The sequence below is a fragment of the Copidosoma floridanum genome, unplaced genomic scaffold, assembly GCF_036245765.1.
Source record: "Copidosoma floridanum isolate Cflo_tuat_1 unplaced genomic scaffold, Cflo_Japanese_pri ptg000007l, whole genome shotgun sequence".
Taxonomy (NCBI): domain Eukaryota; kingdom Metazoa; phylum Arthropoda; class Insecta; order Hymenoptera; family Encyrtidae; genus Copidosoma; species Copidosoma floridanum.
In genome coordinates, this window is record NW_028321884.1 from 3,304,662 (window position 1) to 3,327,480 (window position 22,819).

At 45.6% G+C, this 22,819-nt stretch overlaps 1 protein-coding gene across 2 annotated transcripts in view; it reads left to right on the forward strand.

Annotated features, from left to right (window-relative positions):
* LOC106637172 (cysteine-rich motor neuron 1 protein) overlaps positions 1–22,819 on the forward strand; it is an 86,160-nt gene that overhangs the window by 9,088 nt on the left and 54,253 nt on the right. The window contains exon 1 of one of the 2 annotated variants that reach the window (XR_016292838.1): positions 20,436–21,049. The exons of the other annotated variant lie outside the window; for it this stretch is intronic. The gene's annotated coding sequence lies outside the window, so the exon portion shown is untranslated. Of the gene's footprint in view, positions 1–20,435; positions 21,050–22,819 lie in introns of those variants that run through there. 2 annotated transcript variants of the gene reach the window in all.

Genomic DNA, 22,819 nt, shown 5'->3' on the forward strand with positions numbered 1-22,819 from the left:
AGTGCTTCCCTACTTTTTTTTTTTTTTTTTTTTTTTTTTTTTTTTTTTGCCGTCACCTATCTAATTCACCTCTCGACCCTTTTTTTTTTCGACTTTTCCTTCCTTCCTCCAAGTCGACTTGCAGCCGCATTTCTCCTCTCGAGACGACTTGCATTTTAAACGAACAATGGCAAACAAGTGACACTATGGGTCCGTACATGTACAAACTTTAAATTCGCCATCGTTGAAACAAAAGCAAAAAATATAATAAACTCACGAGTGCAATCAAAAAGCCAGCAAGTAAACAGTACCGCTCGACAAGTAGTACAGGTCCGCGTAGCGCGCGGCATAGCTGAGACCTTTCGTGCGGGCCGGCCCGATGTGTTTTCAAAGGTGCAACAACCGAATCCTCGTGTACAGGTCTTTTCTACGTATACATACTTGTACTAAAGGGGGGGGGTAAGCTCGTATACACTATACATATAAGGAGACTCGATTAAAGCTGAGCGTCGTCGCCGGCGTCTATACGCGATGAAAAGACGATGGCGACGACGACGTTGGAAGCAGCTGCGGCGCACAAAAGTAACTTACTTTGTTACAGAAAGTTAAATTTGATTTCGCGCGAAAGTTTAATCGCGTAAGCAGCGGGGGGGAGAGAGAGGCCCGAACAAACTAACAAGTCCGACGTCCGTTGAAGCGCCAACTCCCTTTCAGCGAGACAAAAAATAAGAGTAAGTTGTTGTTGTTCGCCTACGCGAGAAAAATCGGCTCGCACGTGACGCCCTCGGCCGTTGTCGCCGAGTACACGCAAATCGCCCGAAGAAGGAAAACGGCGCAGAGGGTGTACGAAGTCGAAGAAAAAATGGGGACTGGGTCACCTCGGCGCACATGCACGAGTGATCCCTGACCTAATTAATCCCTCCCGGCCTTGCACACACGTGTTTCGCTAAACGCGGGTATGCGGCTTTGGCCCTATTTTTCCTCTCGCCCCGCCTCGCAGCTTCCTCCTACGCGCGTCCGTCTATTTCGCTTATTCTCTTTGATGGATGGAAAATACCCGCGCACGCCTATGCACCTGCGCTGAATTTCGAGAAACGCCCGGTCGTGTGTACTTAACCCCTCCCGGGCAAAGTTAATTAAAGCTCATTATCGAAAGACGCTTCAACTTGACGGAGCTACTTTGGCGCCGCGAGGGGTTTTCTCCACTCGCGTCCCGGGACTTGCCCTTACACGGTTGTGTACGTGTATATATGTTACGTATCCTGAACCCTCCCTCTTTCGGATGCAAGCGCAAACTCAATGTTTTGGATAATATTCATGGACAGACTCCTTTTCTGGCTTCGACTGCGAATAATTAAATTTTACCCGCTCTCGATGTTCCATTTACATACTTTGGGCCGATAAGTTTGATCAATTGTACTTTTATTGCATCTTGGGATAAAGCAGTGTATACTCGAGAAATAACAATAACCATAGCTACTTTTTTTTTTATTTTCATTCATTTTGCTAATTGAACGTGTACAACTTTGTTCTCCAGGGATGCTAAGAGGTAATTGTTGGCTACAATGTCTTAATTCCTCTTAATAAGGCAAATATACTTTTTACTCCATCCACTGAAAAGCGAAATATATCCATCATTGCAACAAGTGTGTTGTATTTTTTCGTACCTTTTTTTTTTATTTTATTTTTTTTTACATTACGCAGACAAAGCCCTCCACTCGCGCAACCGTATACAAAAAAAATGGAGGAAGGAATATGTACTCTGAAACCGTATAAATTCTGCAGCACGTGAAAAAAAAAGGAAGCAACTGGACCAGAAATACATATTCTCAATCCAATAGTCGTATCCATCTCCGTGGAGGTAGTCATATAAATTGGCACATGCGCGTATCTCTGCGGTACCTATACATCTACTCGGTGTCCAGGTCGCGTTTGTGATACCCATCTGATCGACTTTTTATCTGTACATCCGCGTATATGTACTCTTTTGGCTCCCGCACCATCGGTATATAGTACAGAAGCTCGGCAACCGATATACCCACGTGTCGGACGTGCACGTATATATGTATACCAACAACTCTGCACAAAAATCGTTTTTTGGGTATCTCTGGAAACAAATTAATGTCAAACAAAATCGTGGACGTGTTGCAAAGCCGATGTTATACACTTTTTGAATCGTTTTAAAAAAATGGTTGGAAAACGTTGAATTTTTTCCCACAAACTACCTGGATTGAACCTACACTTCGAATACACGATTTTTCACCTCAAAGCCTCAAAGAAGTACCAAAAATTTAACTTCAATTTTTTCGAATTCCCGCACCAACGTTTTTTTCCATGGGTTCGTTCGCGTATATAGTATGGATCAGAAGTGCTGGCTCGGCTGCTAAATAAGCGAATCGATCGAACACCGAGTACCGTACAAATATACCTTCGTATACACGTAGGCACATCTATATAGGTGGAAAGTCCGAGGAAAATAAATTTTACCGTCTGCGCGTGTGCTTCTCAAAGAGATTTATCGCGGAGCTGCTTCACATACGTAAACGCTCCGTGCGAATTTGGCGCTGACCTCCCTTTCCGTCGGAAATTCCACCTGTAAATCTTGCGGAGTAAAATTACTTGACAACATTTTAATCTAACAACAAAAATCCCCTACAACATAATCGTACACCCAGCAATTGCGGTATACACCTTATTTTTAATTTATTCACATACACACAGTCATCTCGTTTCTTGAGTTATATACGGGGGCATATACTACTGCTATGCACCCACGACTATAGGTATACAAATATACGAGACAAAGCCTGTAAATGAGTTCGGACAAAGGAGAGATATACACGTGGCCGGTGTCGGGGTGAAAGGAATGGAAAATACACCTTTGTGACGTTGCAAAGGTATGTGTAACAAAAGAGCACGTGTATGTACGTCGTCTCAACCGTATTTTAGAACAGGCCGGCGAGCCGATGCACGCTTCATTGAACCACTCCTCCTTTGCCTTGGCTCTTCTATTGGCCTTTTCTTTTTTTTTTTTTTTTTCATTATTATCCATAGCATTATATTATTTACAATTTCGTGTGCACAGCATGAATGTCTGGAGCCTCGTTAACCATCAACGTTGATGGATAAACCCTGATGGCAAGGCCTGCCCCCTCGGGACAGCCTCGCAATATTGTATCGAGTAGGTACTTTTCTGAAAATCCACGGGTCACGAGGCACGTGGGAGATACAATCGCAAAAGGATGAAAAAAAAAAACAAAAAAAAAAAAAAAAAAAAACAAAGCCACCGGGGAATCGAAGGAAAAAAAGCGGGAGCCAAGCTTATGAGGTTCTCGCCGAAGTGGGCCCTCCTCGAATTCATTGTCTTTTTCGTCGAGCTAGCAAGGCGCGCTCGAGAAAGCTTTACGGTACAAATCGCGCAGCAGAGACGAACTTTGATGCCACGGGCTCTTGTAGATTTTTCATCAATCGCGGATCGAGGGACCGTCAACCTCCCACAGGTATATATATATGTCGAGACGCTCGCGGGGCGATATCTTTATTTTTACGATGATTAGTTTCCATCGGCCTTTCATTTTACGGCCGAGGAAGCGGCTATTGAAAAATTCTCTCGCAAAGAATTCAATACCGTATATCTGTGGGCGCCCGTAAAAACGGGCCGAAAGTATAGTTACGAGCTCTCGAAATTGAACGCCGTACAGTTTCGCTGTGATTAGCTGTTTCGTGCTCGCCCATCCCAAAGATTCCCGCGAATTGGAAAAACCCGCTACGTTACTTTCGAGAAATGTATCATACCACCGAAGTTTTAATTGAAACCCACCGCGGTATAAGTCAACGCAAACGAGAGCCAAAAAATAAATAATCTCGCTCGAAGCGGGGGATACACAATCATCAAATTGCGCAACAGCCTCCCCGTATAATACAAAATAAGGCGGAGCGACAAAGCACTCGGTGAGCGTATAAGGTGTATGACGTGTTAATTGAATTCGTCCGCGCCGACGGACCGCCACAGCGGGGGAAACAGAGGAGATAACACCGAGTCACGCGCCCCTCCTCATTTAATTACCCAACTTGGACGACCAGCCGCAAGTTTCTCGCGTCGCGCTTCCTCCCGGAATCTTAATTAGGATTGTTTAGCGCCACCTCACGGCCGATCGAGTTCAACAGATTAAAACAAACTTAGGACTGCCAAGGGGGGACGGGGGCGCGAAGAAACAGAGTCGCGTATCGTCAGACTCCGAGCACCAGCTGCTCTTTCTCCCTTCCTTGTCGTGGACTCCTCTTTTTTTTTCCCTTCCTTGCGCCTCTCGTAATAAAACTTCATCAAGCCACGCCGTGAATCCACAATTAAGTCACGGCCCCTGTAATGAATTCCCCTCCGGAGCTGCATTTATTTCGCTCGGACTACTTTTTTCTTTCCCTTTCTTCCTTTCTCGGGTATATCAACACGATTCCGGGCTGCAGTCCTCTTTGCCGCGCGAACTGCAAGTGGTCGATTAATGACTTTAGGCGGCCCCGTTCAATATTTATCGGTTCCCTCTCGCGAGTCCTGGCGCAACGATTCGCCCATCATCGCGCGGAAACAAAAATCATCGGAATGGAAAAATTAATTGCTCGCCCCATTGTTCGTCCAAACAATGATTTCTTGTTTCGTTCAAGCTCACCTGAGCTTGCGAGTTTCGGATTTGAAAAAAAGGGAGGGAATTCAAATGTTCTCGACCGTACACGAAGGATGCTTTTTTTTTTTTGTTTTTTGCGCGTCGCCCTTTTTAATGAATCACACCGTGCGCGAATTTTAATTAAAATCGTAGGGAGCGACGAGTTTGACGAATGGAAACAAAACAGTGACAATAGAAGGGAAGAAGGACAAGCTTCCTCGGAAATTGTTGTAGACTTCCGGCGATCCATACGGTGGGTTTATAAGACGGTAATTTGATTTCCTCCCGTAGTAACGATTGAACTCACCGAAGGCTCGATTCCTCTCGCGAAAAAGCTCAAATCCAATCCCGATAATGCCTGCACTGCGAAACGAGACGGAGGAGGGGAAAAAAAAAAAAATACATTGATGCGCGTAAGCGAAATCCATCACCAGAAAGGCAGGTGCATGAATTTCCGTCTCACCGGGACCGGTGCGTCTTTGGGGGGGTATACTCGCGGAGGTATCCGAGCGATCCGTTTTATTAAAAATTTCCGAGCGCGAAAATTTCACGGCGCTCAAAGCGAGTAGTAGCTCCGGGAGATTTAAAGGCCGCGGGCTTGAGAGATTGATAAGGGGCAAGGGAAAAAGTTGCCCCACTCGCTCGTACGTGCGATCGCTCCCGCGGAATGCAAAGCCGAACGCACAATACCCACCTTCATCCCCTTTGGCCGCTATGCACTCCCCGGAGTCTTATCGGAACTCGTGCACGTATCACTTTTGCCGATCGGAGAACTCTACTCTTTCCCCCTCTTTTTTTTTTCTTTTTTTTTCTTCCTTACGCGAGAGAAAGAGAGATCTTTGAAGTTTTCGGGTCGAACGCCACGGAACATTCCTCCTCGTGCTCCTTGCTTTAGCCGCGCGTGCATGCATGCATGTAGGTATATATCCTTCTTTCCTTTTGTCGGGGAAGCGCGCGTATAATTTTCAAGCCGAACACGGCACGGATGGATGGTTATATATTAGCCTCTACATGCCGAACTCGGATCTATATAGATATGTAGATACACCCACTGCTGGAGAGCTGTGGAGGTGGAGGAGTTTTATTTTTTTTTTTTTCCTTTCACCTCGGCTTTGGTTCTGAAAAATTGGAAAATCGAAGTTGCACGCTATTCCGAGGCGCAGTCGGTCAATTTGCGCGATCGGACGGAAGCGACGTTGACGGGTAAACTTTTTTTTTTTCCCCTTAAACGCGATTTTTCGGTGTCGGGCCAACGCATAAGGGATCCCTTGGTTTTTCATAAAATACGTACATAAGGTGTACACAGGAGGCGCCGGCGGTCACCGGGAATTGTAAATTTCGTCGAGCAGCTTACGCGCAGTGGCCCGAGGTGTTGCGTTTAATTAAAGTTCCGAAAGTTTATTTTACCATGGTCCGGGGGGGAGGGGGGCAATGGTGTACGCGCGCTCGTGTAAGGAGAACGCGCTCGGGAAAATAAACTGGGATATTATACGCGGTCGAAATTTTTTCCGGCGGACGTTGAAAAACGCCGGAGAGGCTGCAGGTGCGACTCGGGAGAGCCACCCCCTTTTTTTCCACCTCCGCGGCCTGCTTCTACGAGTTTAATTGGCTATCGAGCCGCATAAACATTTCTGTGGTCGCTGCCGGTGCGACGCGTTGTGTGTGTTTTTTTGTTTTTAGCTCGTGTACTCGGAAACTTTTCCGAGTCCCCTCGACTTGACAATCACTTTTGCTAAAAGCTTCCATGCTCTTTTCACTTGAGGCTCTGGCTGGGTTTTCGCCGCGGTTCTCTATTTATTTTCTTATTTTCGTTTCACTCGAAAAAAAAAAAAAAAAAAAAGCCTGGGTATGTCAGAGAGAGAGAGCTCGCGAATTCATCAACCCCGGCTGCGCTCGAAAATCAAAACTCGAAACAAATAGCTTTCGCGCGCGTGTAGAGCCCAAGGCATTGGGGCGCGCAATCGGTGCACTGTAACCCGGGAATAAATACATCCGTTGAGGCTGCCTGTACACGGTAGTCGTGCTGCTGTCGCGTAATCCTCTCTATGATACACGACACCCAGAGAGAGTATCCGTACACGTATGTGCCGATAAAGAGATGGAATCGAAAAGCTGCCTGCGGCACTCGATGGTGCACGGCCAGATGTTTATGCAGGGCTTATCGGAATCTTTGAATTCGAAATCGAGCGCTAAAAGTACTGCCTCTGTGGTACAAGCGTGTCTGGCGTTGCACGGCGCTTCTCCCTTTTATCCGCTATCGATCAAAGAATCGAACCGTATACAAGTATACTCTGCTGTACACTCGGGGAGGAGAAAATTTGTTGCCTCGGGCGGCCCCGTTTTCCCCCTCACCGCTCTCATATATATATATACACACTCGGTAATTTACGCGCGCTACCTGGGAGGAGCAAAAAAAGGGCAACCCGAGCCTTTGAGCATCGGATCTCCCGCGACAACGAGAGAGATGTTTCTTTCCCAAGAGACAAAAAAAAAAAAAAAAAAAAAAGTCGGATTTCACGCCCGAAAGATTAAGCCCCTTGAAAAGATAAGTATATACCCATTGTCCTTATCGCCCTACTTGGCCATCAGCGCCACGTATAAGTATACCCATATACACACCCACGCGTTCCTTTGTTGCGACGCCGAGAGCCCCTTGTACTCTCGAGTCGAGTGTTTATGCGTGTAAACAAAATTTACGAGGCCAGACCATCCCGCTCCCTCGTGCCGTGTTGTCTCGTTTCCTCCCGCCGAGCTTTTCTTCGTGGCTGTTATCGTTATTGTTATACTTTGCTCGCGAGGCACCCCCCCCCCCTTCACCTGGTAAGAAAGAGCTCTTGGCCAACTATTGTAATAACTCGCCGAAGCTTCAGCCAAGTTGGCGTCTTTGCCGCGGATGGGGCGAATGAGAAGTCCCGCCGGGCTAGACTTCGGCAGGGATGTTGCGGGTGGAAAAAGCGCAATCTCAATAATTACGTGCTCTGCGAGGGGCGAGGGGGAGAGAAGCAACTCGGTAAGCAGCAACTGCGGGCCGAGTGCTAATTGCAACGTCTTCTGTCTGCGTGATTGCGAAAGTTAAAGCTAGACTCGGTACCGTGGGTTAATGCTGCCCCGAGGGCCAACGAGAATCTCGGGAAGGAAGAACAGAGAGCCCCCAGATTTGCCCAACACCCGATGAGGTTTCTCTTCCCTTCACCTCTGATTTTACTTGGTTCTTTTTTTTTTTTTTTTTTTTTTCCTACCATCGATGCCGTTGATCCCGAGTTTGGACCGCATATAGCCATCCAAGTAGTACAGGTCAAGCTCCAGTCAGACCGAGTCCCTTTATCAATATACATCATTACCCCGTCGAGTGGATGAAACTTCACCGATCGAGCTACAAAATTTAATCACTCAAGGTAAATAAATACCTTCGCCCCGATCGGACGAGTTTCTACTTTGAGAGCAAAAGCCGCCGAGGTCCTTTAATACCCTCATCGATATCTCCATACACTCCCGGACCTCCGATGCACTTTTGCTTCCTCCCGATAATTTACCACAGGAGTACATAATGGCCGCGCGGAGCAAAAAGCCGGGGACTTTCGTCGTTATTAATTACAGGAGCGAGTCGGAGAGAGGGAGTCGCGGAGGGCCCTCGCGTCTGAGATCGCGTAACGACGCGCTTTTACCCTGATTAATAGCCGATGTCGGGGCGACGTAATCCTCTGTCGCGATGGTGCCCTCTCTTGACTCGCAGTTTGCTCTCGACCTCCTCCCCGTTCGGGTTCGTACTTTCGTTCGCAGGTACATCACCTCGGAGAGGGACGGAGGGAGCAAAAGTTCCGTATCCATCCCCGCCCTGCCGTGTGTACCCTGGAAATCATACACCTGCACGGTTTCCGCCTATTCGCTGGGATTTGCTTTCCCGGAAAATTACGTGCGCCCGTATAAACAAGGAGTTTCCGCGCCCCGGGAGAAACTTATGTTTGCACCTACCCGCGCTCCGAGTGATAATCCAACGATTTGTGTTTTTCTCCCTCTACCCACCAACCCCCTCTCTGCCGTGTGCTTTATAAATAACATGCGAAACATCAACTGTGCGCCGATCGCGCGAATCGGCGACACAAGTTTGCTCGTTAATTGTAGAAAAGATTTATCGACTCGTGAATTATCTGCTCGATGGGTATACATATATGTATGTATGTGTTAATATTGCACCCAACTTATTTGTCTCTCTGGTAATAGATTCCGCGAGATTGAAAAAAAAAAAAAGAAAAATCAATGTGGGAAAACACGCCCGTCGCGCTGTCAGCTCGATGTACACGCCAGCGTGTGCAACGAGAGCAAGGGACAAGAATGATGGCGTTGAAAAAGAGGTGGGAGGGGGTGAAAAAAAAAAAGAAATCTAAATCGATCGCTCGAAAAGCTGGCGCGCGCGGATAGTGGGAGATAAATCTCGGGGAAAGAGCTCGTTACGGGACAGCCGGCCGTGCCTCTCCTCCGATAAAAGAGCCGCGGCGAAACAAGTTTGGCGTTTTGTGTATCCGGAGCCCAGAGGGGGGGGGCAGTGTTGGCCGAGCTTTCGCGAGCTTGCGGTAGTAGTCCCGAGCTTCTACACCCCGACAGCAGCTCTCGGATCTAATCGATACTAATCCCGCGGTAATCGTCTCGTCCAGCGGTACCGGGCCCAAGAGATACACAATCACGGCCCCGGCAATTATCCACGCGAACGTCGACTGGAATCGGGCCCTCCCTCCCTTTCCCCGATTAAGTTAAATCGCCCGCACGACACCTTTCCATCCGTTCCTCCCTCGCCCGTACGACTACATGTATACGCTCGTCTCTTTCGTCAGGCTACGTATGGGTACACCGGCTACACTGTTAGTCCACGGGTACTATGGTACAGAGCCAACGTTGTTACCGATGCGTCTCGCCGGTGATGGATGTGTTGTTGTTATTACCTCTTTTAGTATAATATGTGGCGCAGCTCGAAAATACTCATCGCACACCAGAGCGAGGTACAGCAACTTTTTGGCGCTTTTATTGTGACTGCGGTTTAATTGCTTCAACTCGGCTCTCGCGCGAGCTTTCCCGGCAGTAAGAACAAAAGTCTCGGGCGCTTTTTACTCCCTCCACCGATTGAATTAAAAAGTTTTCTTTTTCCTTGCATCGCCGATTGGGACCGTTGACTCTGTATACAGAATATGATGCTAATGCATGAACGTGCGCGTAGCGTGTACGGGGGTGAATTATTCATCAGCCGTGTGTCATTTTTTTCGGGATTTCCGACAATTTATAACACCGAGGGGGTGTTTCACCCACTCGCCCCGGAGTTTGGACAGACGAGATAACGGTAGCCCCGCGCGTGCACAACCAAATTCGGAATAATTTTACGCGTTATCAAACTTTTACGTGCATAAGATACACCTGCGTGTTTTACCTCGGGGTTGTTCCGAACTGGTGATCATATGTTCATATATATTCGGGGTGGTCACCGGAGAGATGGGTATACATGATATGTGATTATTACGAGTTTCGCCGAGTTAACCATTTATTTTATAATTCTGAAGCCACGCATGCACTTGTCATTACATCATGCATGCGCGACACCTGTTTGAGCGTCTAGTCGAAACGATTTCGCCCCTTCCGTCCCTGCGGTATTACCCCCATACCCACACTGTAGGGAAAAATTGTTCCCTCCCGAGCGGACGAGCGAAAGTTTACCGATCGCTCGGAGGCTTCCACGTACATATACAGGCACCATCTCTGAATTCCCGGCGTTTGAAATTTAAAGCTGCTTCGCCCGGGGCTCACGATCCCCGCTTTCATTTACATGGAAAATGTTTTCAACTCCGGAGGGTTGGAGGGAGCACGCGTGCGGTGAGCCAAATTAGAGGGGTGTGTAGGAGTTTACGCGTCGCCCGGCATCCATTGGATCAGTCAACGCGAAATGATCGGGATAAAAGTATAGCGCGTTGGAGAGTAAAAAGTTTCCGCCTACGGAATCGATGAGATCCAAGCAGTCGAGCGGCGATTGATTTTGTCTCTCGAGTGCGGTACAATAGCGGATGCCAAATCGAGGCAATTAATTTGCCCTTTCGGGAGCTACTGCGCGCTTCGAGCGTTAATAAACGAGGGTAATAAGTATATTTTTCCCGATTTTTATCGAGCGCGCGAATCTCACGTGAAAAGAGTACACATATTTGAACGGTCCCGCAAGCATAGCCACCTATACGCGACCGATAATTGCTTCGGCATATCGCCGGGGTGCAAAAATATTTTCCCCGAATCTCTTTTCCAGCAGCCAGTTCAACGCGTGCGAACAAAAAAAAAAAGTAAATGCGTTCGCGCGCGAACAGCAAACGTACCAGTAGATGAATGTACCACACGGAAAAGCGCGTAATTCAACTTAACATGTTTTTCATCACATGTAAAAGCACTCGACAATTAAATTGGGTCGCGTTTGTTTCCCCTCCCCCCTTTCCGGGTGTTGTATACCTGTATATGTATATGTGTGTGTAAAAGCTTACACGCATGTGCCAGCTTTATCGGGTTTACAAGGTATATACGCACGCGTATTCAACAATCCCGAATAAAATCGCTTATTGCTACGATTGATTTTTCGATTTACGCGTGCACGAGGTAGGTTGACGTGTATACACGCGACTCGGTAACTATATTTTCACGAGTACAGGTACAAACGTTATACATACAGAGCCGAGGAGGGAGTTACGGAGCTAGAGGTTCTGACCTTCTTTTATTTATCGGGGCAGTATATATATACATGCCGGTCTTGCGTACACATTATAAAATATGAATGACTCGCTTTTGCCTTCCCACCCCCTCCTACGACCCTACCACTTTCTGTCGTTCTCCTTGAGGATGCGCTGTATTTCTTCCTACCCCCCTTTTTTTTTTAAATGTACAGAGTTTCAAATGTTAACGACGACTGCGTGACTTGCTTGCCACATTTTTACACGTCTCGTCAATATTGTCTTACAAATTGTGCTACATCTGGTACGTTATTTGATTTGTATATACGGGCTGGAATTATCTCAACATGGATATAATATTCATCAACATCTCAGGGAAAATAAAAAAGCGTTTGTGTTGAATCAAACGCTTTACAAGTTACTTTTTATGCACGCAAAAAGGAATAAAATTAAAGTTTAGGAAATATTAATGCCTAGCGAAACAACAGTCGTTGTAGTAGAGGTTTAAAAAAAAAAACACGTTTTTGAAATGGTGCTTCTATTTTTCTTCAAGGCATTTGTGTAAAACGAGCCCTTCGTCACGTAAGCACCTGCGAATAGATAACGTGGCCCTACACATTACAGTTGCAGCAAATACATAAGCATCATCACAGTAATCTAAAGAAATAAACTTTTTTGGGCTGCAGTGGGCCCCGACTCCTCGACGAGTCGTAACTAGCTGATTTCAACTCCTACCCTCCCCCTGTTATCTATATAACTTTTATGAACCGAGAGTTGTCCACAACGCAAATCCCAAGTATGATCACAACTCTTTTCCCTCGACCTTCGTGAATAAGCGCCGTTGCAACTTTATGTGGAATTCTCCGGTCCGCGTTTAATGAAACGTATTTTTATACAGTCCAAAGTTTTCAGATTACACGGGGGTAGAAAAAAGAAGGCCAAGGCCCGGAAAAGAGAGGGAATTTTTTTTTTTTTTTTTAATAAAAAGTTCGCAAGCTGCTTAAGAGCGCCGGCAGTGGGATTGGGAACGTAGCCCGAGTCCTAGCCGCGTTTTAATTAAGCCCCACCCTCGCGAGCGAAACAAAAGTCTCGATTGCGACGCCCCACGCGTGCCGTACCCCCTCCCCCGTTAATTACATTCCCGTCTCTCAATTAAGCTCCTCGTACTTCATACGGAGAAAGCCGGTCATCGCGTTTCCGGGCGATAAAACCTCCCCCGGCTCGTTCATTCGGCAAAGCGCGTATATACGTATAGGATACCGTGGCGTGATTTAGCCGGCCCCGCGCAATGGATACCACGACGCCAAACTGCTGGAAAATTAAATACGAGCTCGCCACCTCCGCCCGAGCAATTTATATGGAAATCCACCCCTCTCTCTTTGCTTTTTTCGCGGTTTATACATTATCACCCCCTCCCCCTGCATTGTTCTCCCCTCGCCCCCTTTGTCCCCGTGATTTCTCGCGATTTCCGGATTATAAGTGTAAATGGTATTAAAAGGGGCTACTCACACTTTCTGTCTGCCGCGGGACGCGTAATGAAGTCGCAGGGAGTACCATCATCTTTAGAAGGAGCGAAATTTATGATCCTATTGTCGGTGAAAGTTCGCCCCCTCCCCCAAATAGGTACAGTAGGGCTAATATCTATCACGTGTTCCGCGGCGAAAGTATCACCTTCTCCCCTTTTTTTCTGTATCGTTAGGGAAGAAGGAGTTGCTCCGTTTGTCGGTTTGTTTTTCAATTGTCGAGAAAAAGAAGGAGGAGGAGGAGGAGCAAGATGCGAAAGTTAAAGAGCGAAAAGTGGCTTTTATCGCGAGGAGTATAGGTAGCTCCCGATAAACGCCAATGGCTCTCCCCCCGTTCCAACCTGTACCCCTGAACTATTCTTCGATTTGCTACTTGTGCGCACTCCGGAGTATATATACATATATATATATATATATAAACAGCCAGCGGCGGAAGTTTCGAACTCCACGGCAAGTTCGCCCGGTCGGAGTGGGGAAAACAGCGTCCGGTCGGCCCGTTATTGCGATTTCCAGGCGCACTCGAGTTTCCCACCCGTATAGATCGCGGTACATGTCTATATCCTATAGTGGATTCTTTATTTTTTTTTTCCCCCCCCTTTTCGTTATATATACCTTTACCCCTTCTAATCCGGCCGACTCCTCTGTTTTCCTTGCAAAAGGGGCTTTTTTCGTATCCCGAAGGGGTAGAATATATGATTTTTCATTTGCATGACAATGTAACAACGGGGGTGGTAAGTTTGCTTTTCCGGCTTGGCGATATATCGTTGACTGATTATTCCGTTTGACTGTGAAATCAACAAATTCGCGATAACCCCCTTCCTTTTCCGCCCCTTTGGCTCTAAAATCCGGCGTTCGGAGGTGATTTATATAATCTTATATGTACACTTATCCGATGCGCCAGACCACACATCGGTGGTTCCAAAAAAAGACACGTCACGTTTATCCTCCCCTTTTAAAATCTTTCGCCGGCGCTCGAGTGGTGCGCGCTTGAAAAACTCGAAATGTAGAAAATGCAGGCGGATTTGCAGGTGGCAAAACTCGGAAATCCACTTCGAACACTGCCACTCTCTCGCCTATATATGTGTGTGTGTGTGTATTAAATCGTCATCGTCGCCGTTGCTTCCATTCGTCTTCTTCGTCGCATAAGTACGTGGAGGCAGGAGTGGATTGCTCTACTTTTTTTTTTTTTCCCTCTCAACCCTTGCCTCGCGCTCGAGGGTGACTCTCGGCTATTTTAGGCCTGGAATCGACGCGCTCGTTCCTTCTCGACACGAGGGTGCATGCAAGTGTATCTCTTATTTCTGTCTCTCTTTGCTCTTCGCGTGCGTCTTTTGGATTACAGCGTGGGTTTTTTCAAGAGTCGCATAAAATTTTACATTCACAGGTTTGCTTACGTGGAAATACGTATTTTTAGTTGTACTCTGTTATTTCATACGATCGCTTTTTGTACTGATTGATGAACGTAAAATATTACTAATTAAGATTGATTTTGTACCGTTACATCGATGTAAATTAAATGAACGATGATTTATTCGTACTTTATTACATTAAATTTAGTTGAAATAATGATGAAAAAAAAAAATATCTGCTTTTTTTGTTGATGAAGGTATATAGTACTCGGGTTTTATTATTTATTCAAAAACTTTGAATTAATTGAAACATCAGAAGATAGAAATCTATCGATTCGACTCCGATCCACGTAGATAAAAGCGTTTAGCTGTGAAACGAGCTTGCAATCAATTATCATCAAAGTACAGTATATAAGCATTTACTAATGGCTTTCATTATCTACAATGTGTGTACTTTGCTCTCTTTTAGCACAATATGACGGTAACTCCAAAAACAGGTACCTGCTTTATCGCTCCAAAATCAATTAATCGGCAAATCAAGTGCAACTGTAGTTCACGCAACATCGGAATATTTTTACAATTATGACGGTGCACTTTAGCTCATTATCCCTTCGAAACAAATGCTCCGTATTACTTAAAAACATTGTTTAAAAAACAAATATTGTCACCGGCACGGTATTTACGTCGATGAATAATTTCAACCAGAAGCGTTGGCATACAACTGGTTGGAAATTGTGTCATCGTGGCAAACATTTCTATCAAACGGTAAAACGGGCGACGCGACATTTCACGAGAAAGTGGTTTTGCAAAACGTGTCCCCGTCAACGCGTGCGTATAGCATCGGCTAATTAACCGGACGGACAGATTCTTTAATGGCTTGTCAAATGGCTTTTCCGATCCCAACTGTGCAACAACGCGTAAAATAATCACCGAAGCGGGCTCAATTTTGTCGCAACAACAATAACAGAAAATTTCCTTTAAACGAGTCGCGGCCCATAAATTCCTTTCACTTTTCCTCGATCACTTCAAGAGCACACCGCGTGCCACCCCTAATTAAATTCTGCTTCCCCCAAAAGACGACGCTTAAGAGATCGAGTTCTCGGTACAAAGGAAAACCACGAAGCAACCCACCATATATTACCTCTTTCCTCTTGTTATCGCGTTCAACCACCCGCGAGCGTACCCTTTTCCACGTATGTAATGTATGTGTGTGCTTTTGCGCGAATATCCATACGTACACGCTTGTCAGCTCACCCCTTGTTTTTCATCCACCAACAGCAGCACGTATTCGCGTCATCGTGCTTGACAACTAACATCAAGGGCACAAACAACTCCACACGTGAGGCCGTTAGTTTTAATAAATCTCCATTATCGCGTGCTCTTGTCTTACCACAAAAAAAAAAAAAAAAAAAAAAACAAGAGATGAGTAGGTGTACTCGCAGCGAGAGCGGGCAGACGGAATGCAATTTCAGGAGGTAATTAAAGCATTGAAATTAATTTTAACGCTTCCTTTGAGCTCGGACGAGTGCTTGCTCCCCCCCCCCCGTGGCTCTTGATTGCGACGTAATGTGCTTTGCGCAAAAGACTCCTCGATGCTAAAAAGCTGCGTGATGTGCTGCCTTACCGCGGGTCCATCAACTATTGTTATTGTTGTATTTTCCCTTCTTTTAGGGATACGAGTTTGATAAGAAAAAAAGAAAAACTACTCGAGCATACATGTACACACTTTGCGAAATGAAAATTCTCATCCAAATAGCCTATACATATGCTCTTTATCGAAAGATTATCCCCAAAGTCGAGTCAAATCTCGCTGCCTTTCCGCGCCCGAGTTCCATAGTGTTCGACACGCAGAATTGATGAACATCGCGATTCAATATAAAACGTGCCGATGGGGAAAAGAAAAAAAAGCTCGGTTGGGGGGGGGGGAGGAGAAGGTGGTAGTTTTCCGCAGAGCCTCGCATTCCATCGGCGTGACAACCGTACGCCGGAAGCTTTTCAGTGTAGAAAGGAAGAAGGGAAACGGAGCGAGCATCGGTGGCAGCGGCCCTTTTCTTCGTAAATCAGGGGCCATATTTCTCTCTCCAGCGTCGTTTCATCCGATGCCTGGTACAGTCCGCCCCGGTGGGGTTAGGAGGATAAGGAGGGCGGGGGTCGTTTTACTTGCAAATGCAATCACTAAGAGGGCCATCGGCCCTGATCGCTCCTCTATGGCTCTCGCCTTCTCGCCTCTCTCCCCCCCTTCGCCTTCTTCTGTATGTATGTATATATACGTGATATCGTGTCTCCTATGCATGCGGTTGGTCGCGGTCGCAACGTACCTCGATCCGTTTGATATAATCTCTCGTTTCGCCCGCTGTTCCGCTCGCTCTTCTACGCTCTTGTATATCTCAAAGGATCATCGCGACCTCCTCCAACCTCCTTTTCTTCTTCCCTCGCCTTGTTTCTATGCACCTCGACCCTTTTGTCCCTTCCCTCGTGTTTAATCAAGCTTATGCGACCAAACTTCGCAGCTCTTTGTGATGACTTTTTTTTTTTTTTTTTTTTTTTTCTTTTTCGCTTTGTCTCGCCGTGCAGAGCAACAAAATACATCAATATTATGAAAATGCATTGTTTTTTGGGATTTACCACTCGAGGTCAAACCTTATTATTTCAAACATCTATTTTTACAAGGGTGTATATATGTCTAAACATCTTTTTTCTTAATACGATAAAAAAAAAGGGTTAAAAGTTTCACGTAAGTATATGGCTCGTGTGTATTTTCTTGAATCCGTGCAATCAGTCGTGAAGTAGTGTCATTAGATATAGTGTTCCCTATGATTCTTTGTCATCTCGTACAATGAGTGCAATTCATAGTCAGTGCACTCTCGTCCTCCTCGCCGTTTGATTCGACATTGTTGATTTTGAAGACGCTCTCATCCCATGAACGCCGGGATACAGACGATTCTTCTTCTTTTTGTTCGTCCCGAAGGTGTATGTATATATGTAGGCAAGTTGCTTGATTTTCCTCCGGTGCATAATGAATTTCAGCCTCCCTCCGCTCGCTCGTCGTGTACCGATACCGTACTGCTATTCGTGCCAGGTCAAAAGGAAGACCAACAAAATCAACTGGGCTAACTTTTCCCTCGCTCTCCATTATTCCTGTCTCCCCTGATGGTATATACATCCGCGCTCGACGGCTGGAACTGAAACATTTTCAAAGTGTCACAAATGCCATGTGACCGATTTTCCGATCATCAGTTGCACGGGGTTACCAAAAATAATGTGTCTCGCACGTATGGATCTGTAAATCACGGAAATACATTATTCCATTGTTTAGCGGATCTACAGAACTGTGCATATATACGATTTTATAATGAGATCCCGGTGGGACTTTCCGAGAAAAATCTTAAGCCCTCGCACAGGCGCGCCAGTGTAAAGCTAGGGGGAAGGGAGAAAGCTCTTTTCAGGAGTTATCCGAGCGTAGGGGCGAAAACTTGCGGAGCTTAGGACGGACCGGTCAGTATCGGGCTCTCTTTTCCCTTCGCCATTTCTCCACGAGCTTAGAGGGACTTGGCCAAAGTGCTGAAAGCCCGTCTTTCCTGCCTTTCTTTTCCCGCGACTCTATTTTCTCCCCTGGACTTTTTTTTTTTTTTTTTTTTTTTTTTTTTTACAAACTACCCTCGGCGTCTTATCACTTACAATTTAGTTAATGAAATTCGCACAGAGTACTTTCGGGGAAAATGGATAAAGTGCAGTCGCTTACACGATTTTTCGAGAGCTCTTTTCCTCCCCCCCTCTGTATATATAATATACCAGAGGACAGAATAATTTTATTAATTAACTCTAGAGTAATTGAATTTCGCATTGCCAGCCAGGGTTTTTACGATATACATCCGAGTCTGGTTCTCCCAAAAGTTGGAGCATCTCATTTTATTTTTCAACATCTGTTGGACGCTAATGTATTGACTTTACGTAACGATTGATTCTCGGATTTATTAAACATTGTACTGTAATGACTAAAAAGTACCATAGTATCCTGGTATCGAGATGTATTTTGCGACAAACGAAAACATACACAAAACAACGAAAAAGTATAAATTCACAAATAAACAAAGTATTGAGTATTTGTTGTACCCTCAATGTAAAGCATTCATGGTAATCCTCGTGTATTTACCACCACGCGTGTTATTTTGAATTTCATTTCATTTTTTAGTCTACTCTCCAATAACGTAAAATAATTATCAAAAGATGTGCGATACTCAATACTTGCCGAGACGCATAAACGCGATTGCAATTCAATTAAAAAAGGGTGGGATCCCGATGCACTTTGTTTCGAGCGAAAGTCAAAAACAAGCGGAGCAGGGCCAGAAAAACACACGGCGCGCGGTATAGAAGACCCATCAATTTAAAATTAAACGAGGCAGAATGCCGGACGAGGACGGAATGAAATTCACGAAGAGAGAGAAAGAGAGAGATCCCAAAGGGGGGGGAGGAAAGGAGCCCGGCTTAATTTTCAATCCTACGCGCACGTGTATATACATGTATAGTTACGTACAAGCACAGCCGGCCAATATCTCTTAATTTCGTTCCCTTAAAGGGGCTCCCCTCCGTCGGTTTATATACCCATTTCTCCGTCTCCCCCGACTGTTCCACTCACCTTCCGCGTCTCTCGGTCGCAAGCTGCTGCTTCGCACGCCAACCCGTCCTGTCCCCTGCACGGGGCGTACATAGCCGGGGAGATCAACCCGAGAGATCTTTCCCGGGGATAGAGAAAAGAAGTGGAGTATGTGGATCTCGGTGTATACATTTCTCGTGACGCTCGTGTGTGCGTCGGCTGTACAGAAGATAAAGGATGGCCCGGCTGATCCGCGAGAGTGGGTTCACAGGAGGAGGGGGGAGTTTGGAGCAACAAGCTACCTCTTCTCGTGCGACAGGGCTATTTATTTAAATTCAGCTGCCTCACCCAAAAAAGTTGGAAGGAGAGCCTATACTCGTTTATTTCCGAGTTTCGTCCCGCGCCGGAGGTCGGCTGCACCGGGGATTTTATTGCCCCCTCCGCTCTTGAAATACTTGGAATGCCAAAGCTCGGTGTACTTATATATATATATATATATATATATGCCTTATGTATAAAATTTGTCTCGGATTTTGGCCGAGTGCCCGACAAACTCCCCTACTACTATACTTACGTTCCGTTACTTTGCCTTGGACTCGTTGATTCTCGCGTACACGCCATACTCACCTTGGATTAATTATCGCTGCGTACCATATAGCCGCCCGAGATTAGATGTAGGGAGCGATAAAAGCGTCGTAAGTTTTAGTGTCAGGCGCGAGAGGAGATCTATGTTACATGGGGAAAGAATAGCAAACAGATTTCGGTGTGGTGGATAAATAAAAAACGGCGCGTGCCATTATTCGCGTGGACGATGAAAGTCGACGCGTATATGTGGAAACAAGCGTAATTTATGGATCGTTCAACACGAGATCCCACGCATATCAGCGGAAGCAAGTTAATGTCAATGGACGTATGGGTGTCTGAGGAAGAAGAAAAAAAAAGTGGCAAAAATCAAGGAATTTCCCTTTATACCAGCCCCGGGGGGCTATTAATCCCAATCCCGCCGATTATACAGCCAGTAGTCGATCACGCGGTATGTATTATACATCGTAGTAGTTGCCGGCACACTCGACAACCACACAATTGTAAGTGTAGCATGCATGTGTGTGTACACGAGCAAGCTATGTAGCCATCAAATCAGTGCTGCGGTCGTAAAGACAGCTCGAATAGCCATCGTGAATCAGCGGAGCTGCGCGAATGATCAAAGTTGAGGTGAAACGCTCGAAGAAAAAAAAGAGTAGCAGAAAGAGAGAGAGAGAGAGAAAATTGCAAGTGTGCAACACGCGATGGACAGGGAGAGAGGAAAAAAACACATCTCAGCTGACCTTCGCTAGAGACTTGTTTCGAGATCGGTACGAGATCGGTAAAGAAAAAAAAAAGGGGGGGGGAGGAAAAAAATCAGGATCGGCTCGGGGGTGGGCCCTTTTAGCAATAAAACTGGGGGGCGCGAAATAAACAAACGCACCTCTTATTTTTCCTCTTGCTAAATACACACGCACACCATCCATATACCACGCGTTCGCACAACAGCTGAAGAAATGACTCCTCTCTTTCTTTCGTCTCTTCTTCGTTGCTCTCCTTCTCCTCGGCGCGACTCATATAAAGCGACCGACTACTCGCGCGTTCGGGTCAGTATGACTCGCTTGCGCTCGGCGTGAGTGTCGTGAGCCGTTCTCCGTTGTCTCGTCGTGTGTATATCAAGTGCAACGCTCGGTAAAGTTCGGTCTGCCGGTCGATCGTCAAAACACAGGTGGTGCGAGCGGCTCCAAAGTACCGATCTATTTATCTAGCACGGGAGGAAACTCGTCTGTTTTTTTTTTTTTTTTTTTTTTTTCTTCGCATTTTCTCTCTGTTAAATATTTACCCGAGTTGGACACGGTGGATCATAGTGGACGGTAAAAACAAACAGACCAGAGAGGTTGGAAGAGTACGTTTTTCGCTGACGCTACAAGTACACAGCGCTTGTTTGCCGTGCGGCGTGTGCTTATGTGAGTTTATACCATATCATGTACCAATGCTGGCTATTATCAGGGAGAATTTAGTCAGGAAAGTGGCGCGTCATTGAATTTCTCGCGGCTGGAGGAAGCGCGAAAAACACTCGGGTTACACGTGACTCTGTCTACCTTTTCTTGTGTGCGGGGAAAAAATAGAGAAAGTGGTAAAAGAAGCGTGGGTACGATAAAGGTACAGTGCTGAGCTTTCGTGCCCACGTCAGTTTCGGAGCAGCTGACAGCTGAGTCGCTCTTCGGAGTGTCAGGTAAAACGATACATTACCATTGTTGTCGGGATTGTTATTTTATTTTTATTTTCACCTCGAGTTTCGCTAAATCTGCCGATTCATTGGTTAGTTTTTTTTCTTCAACGTTACTATAATTGGAAGGTTGAACACTGCCGATTTTTCGTTCCTCCCGCCTCGAGCCAATCTGGGTGATAAAAACGAGCGGAAACGATACGCATCCAACCCTCCCGATATCGCGCGCAAGGTTAAGTGTAACACGACTGCCTCGATCGCACCGGGTGTTGTATTGTTATTATAACAGGCACATTGTAAAGGCTCTCGCGCGATCGTCGATCGTTATCGGCGATTCGACGGCAAAATATTTTCACCGGATTGTATAGCTGATAAGGGGGAGCACGCGCGAGTTTCGCGGGTTCTTTATTGTCGCGAGAAGAAAAATATCGCTTTGCTTCGAGTGCGTGTAATTGCCGGTATTGTTTTTAGATCGGTTGCAGCTTTTTTAATGATGTATGTACATTTGATATTCTCTGCGGGTACACGTTGTGGTGCGATTCGGATGAAAAAACGCGTCAAGTGGTTTTCTCGATACATATATAGCGTTGGAAATAATTTGCCAATCGAGGTATACACGATTCAAAGATAATTTTTTCAATTTTTATTGCCGCGCCTTATCGCCCGTCATCGCAAATGGTATCCGATCGACATCGACACCAAAACCACTCGTCGATGGCTCTCGGACACGTGTGTATTATATATTTATTTTATTTTTTTTCTCATAAAGAGCGCGTTTTACCCATAATTATGATCATCTCAACTTCAATGGGTATATAAACAAAAAATTGTAGACGTATAGCCTTTTGCAATTTCCTCCGCGTTTTAACGCATTCGCACGTGGTTACGAGCAATAGCAGACTTTTTTCTCATTCTCTCCTGTGTCCTTGCGCGGTGGCCCGAGATCGGGAAACATTTGAAATGCTAATACTTGGAATACTCGTACAAGTATATACAAGCATAGGTACGCGGAGCAGTAGTCCCGGGAGGAAGATTCCGAGGCGAAACTCGAACGGAATTTTCGCGCAAAAATTACGCCCTCCCCCCCCACGATCTCCGTGGGCTTATATATACTCAGGTGCATGAGCTATAGCTATATACAATAGCTAAGTACACGCGGTGGTGTATATACACTCTGACCTTTGTTCGAGCTAAGCTCGTGTACTTAACTCTATTTTTTTTTTTTTTTTTTTTTTTTTTTTGCAATGCATGTTTAAAGTAGCGAAAACCCAATATTTTCAAGCACAAGTGTATCGAGGTGAAAAAAAAACTTTTACTTAGTGAATGGTGGAGGATGCCATACACCGTAAACCTCTTTTTACCGAAAATAATGGTAAAGGAGTGCTGCCAAAGGGCCAAATAAAGCTCGAAATAAAGTAGTATAAGCTGCTTGGGTAATATAGTATACACCCATCTCCTCTTGTATAGGAATTTAATATAACAGATAACATATAATAACCCAGTAACTTTTAGTGCACTTTAAATATTTCACTATACTAATTTAAAGTAATAACTTTTCATTGAAAAAAAAAAAAAAAAAAAAAAAAAAAGAATTCCACATCGTCCCTGATGAATTTAAAATGACAGTTGACATATAGGTACGTGTATCCACGTAAAAGAAACGCCGCACACTCCCTCGCACGTGTAACATTCACGATTCATTAATCACAGCTCCGGCGATCGGAGCGCAGCCAATAATTTGCATGATAAAATAACAATGATAATCCCGACTCATCG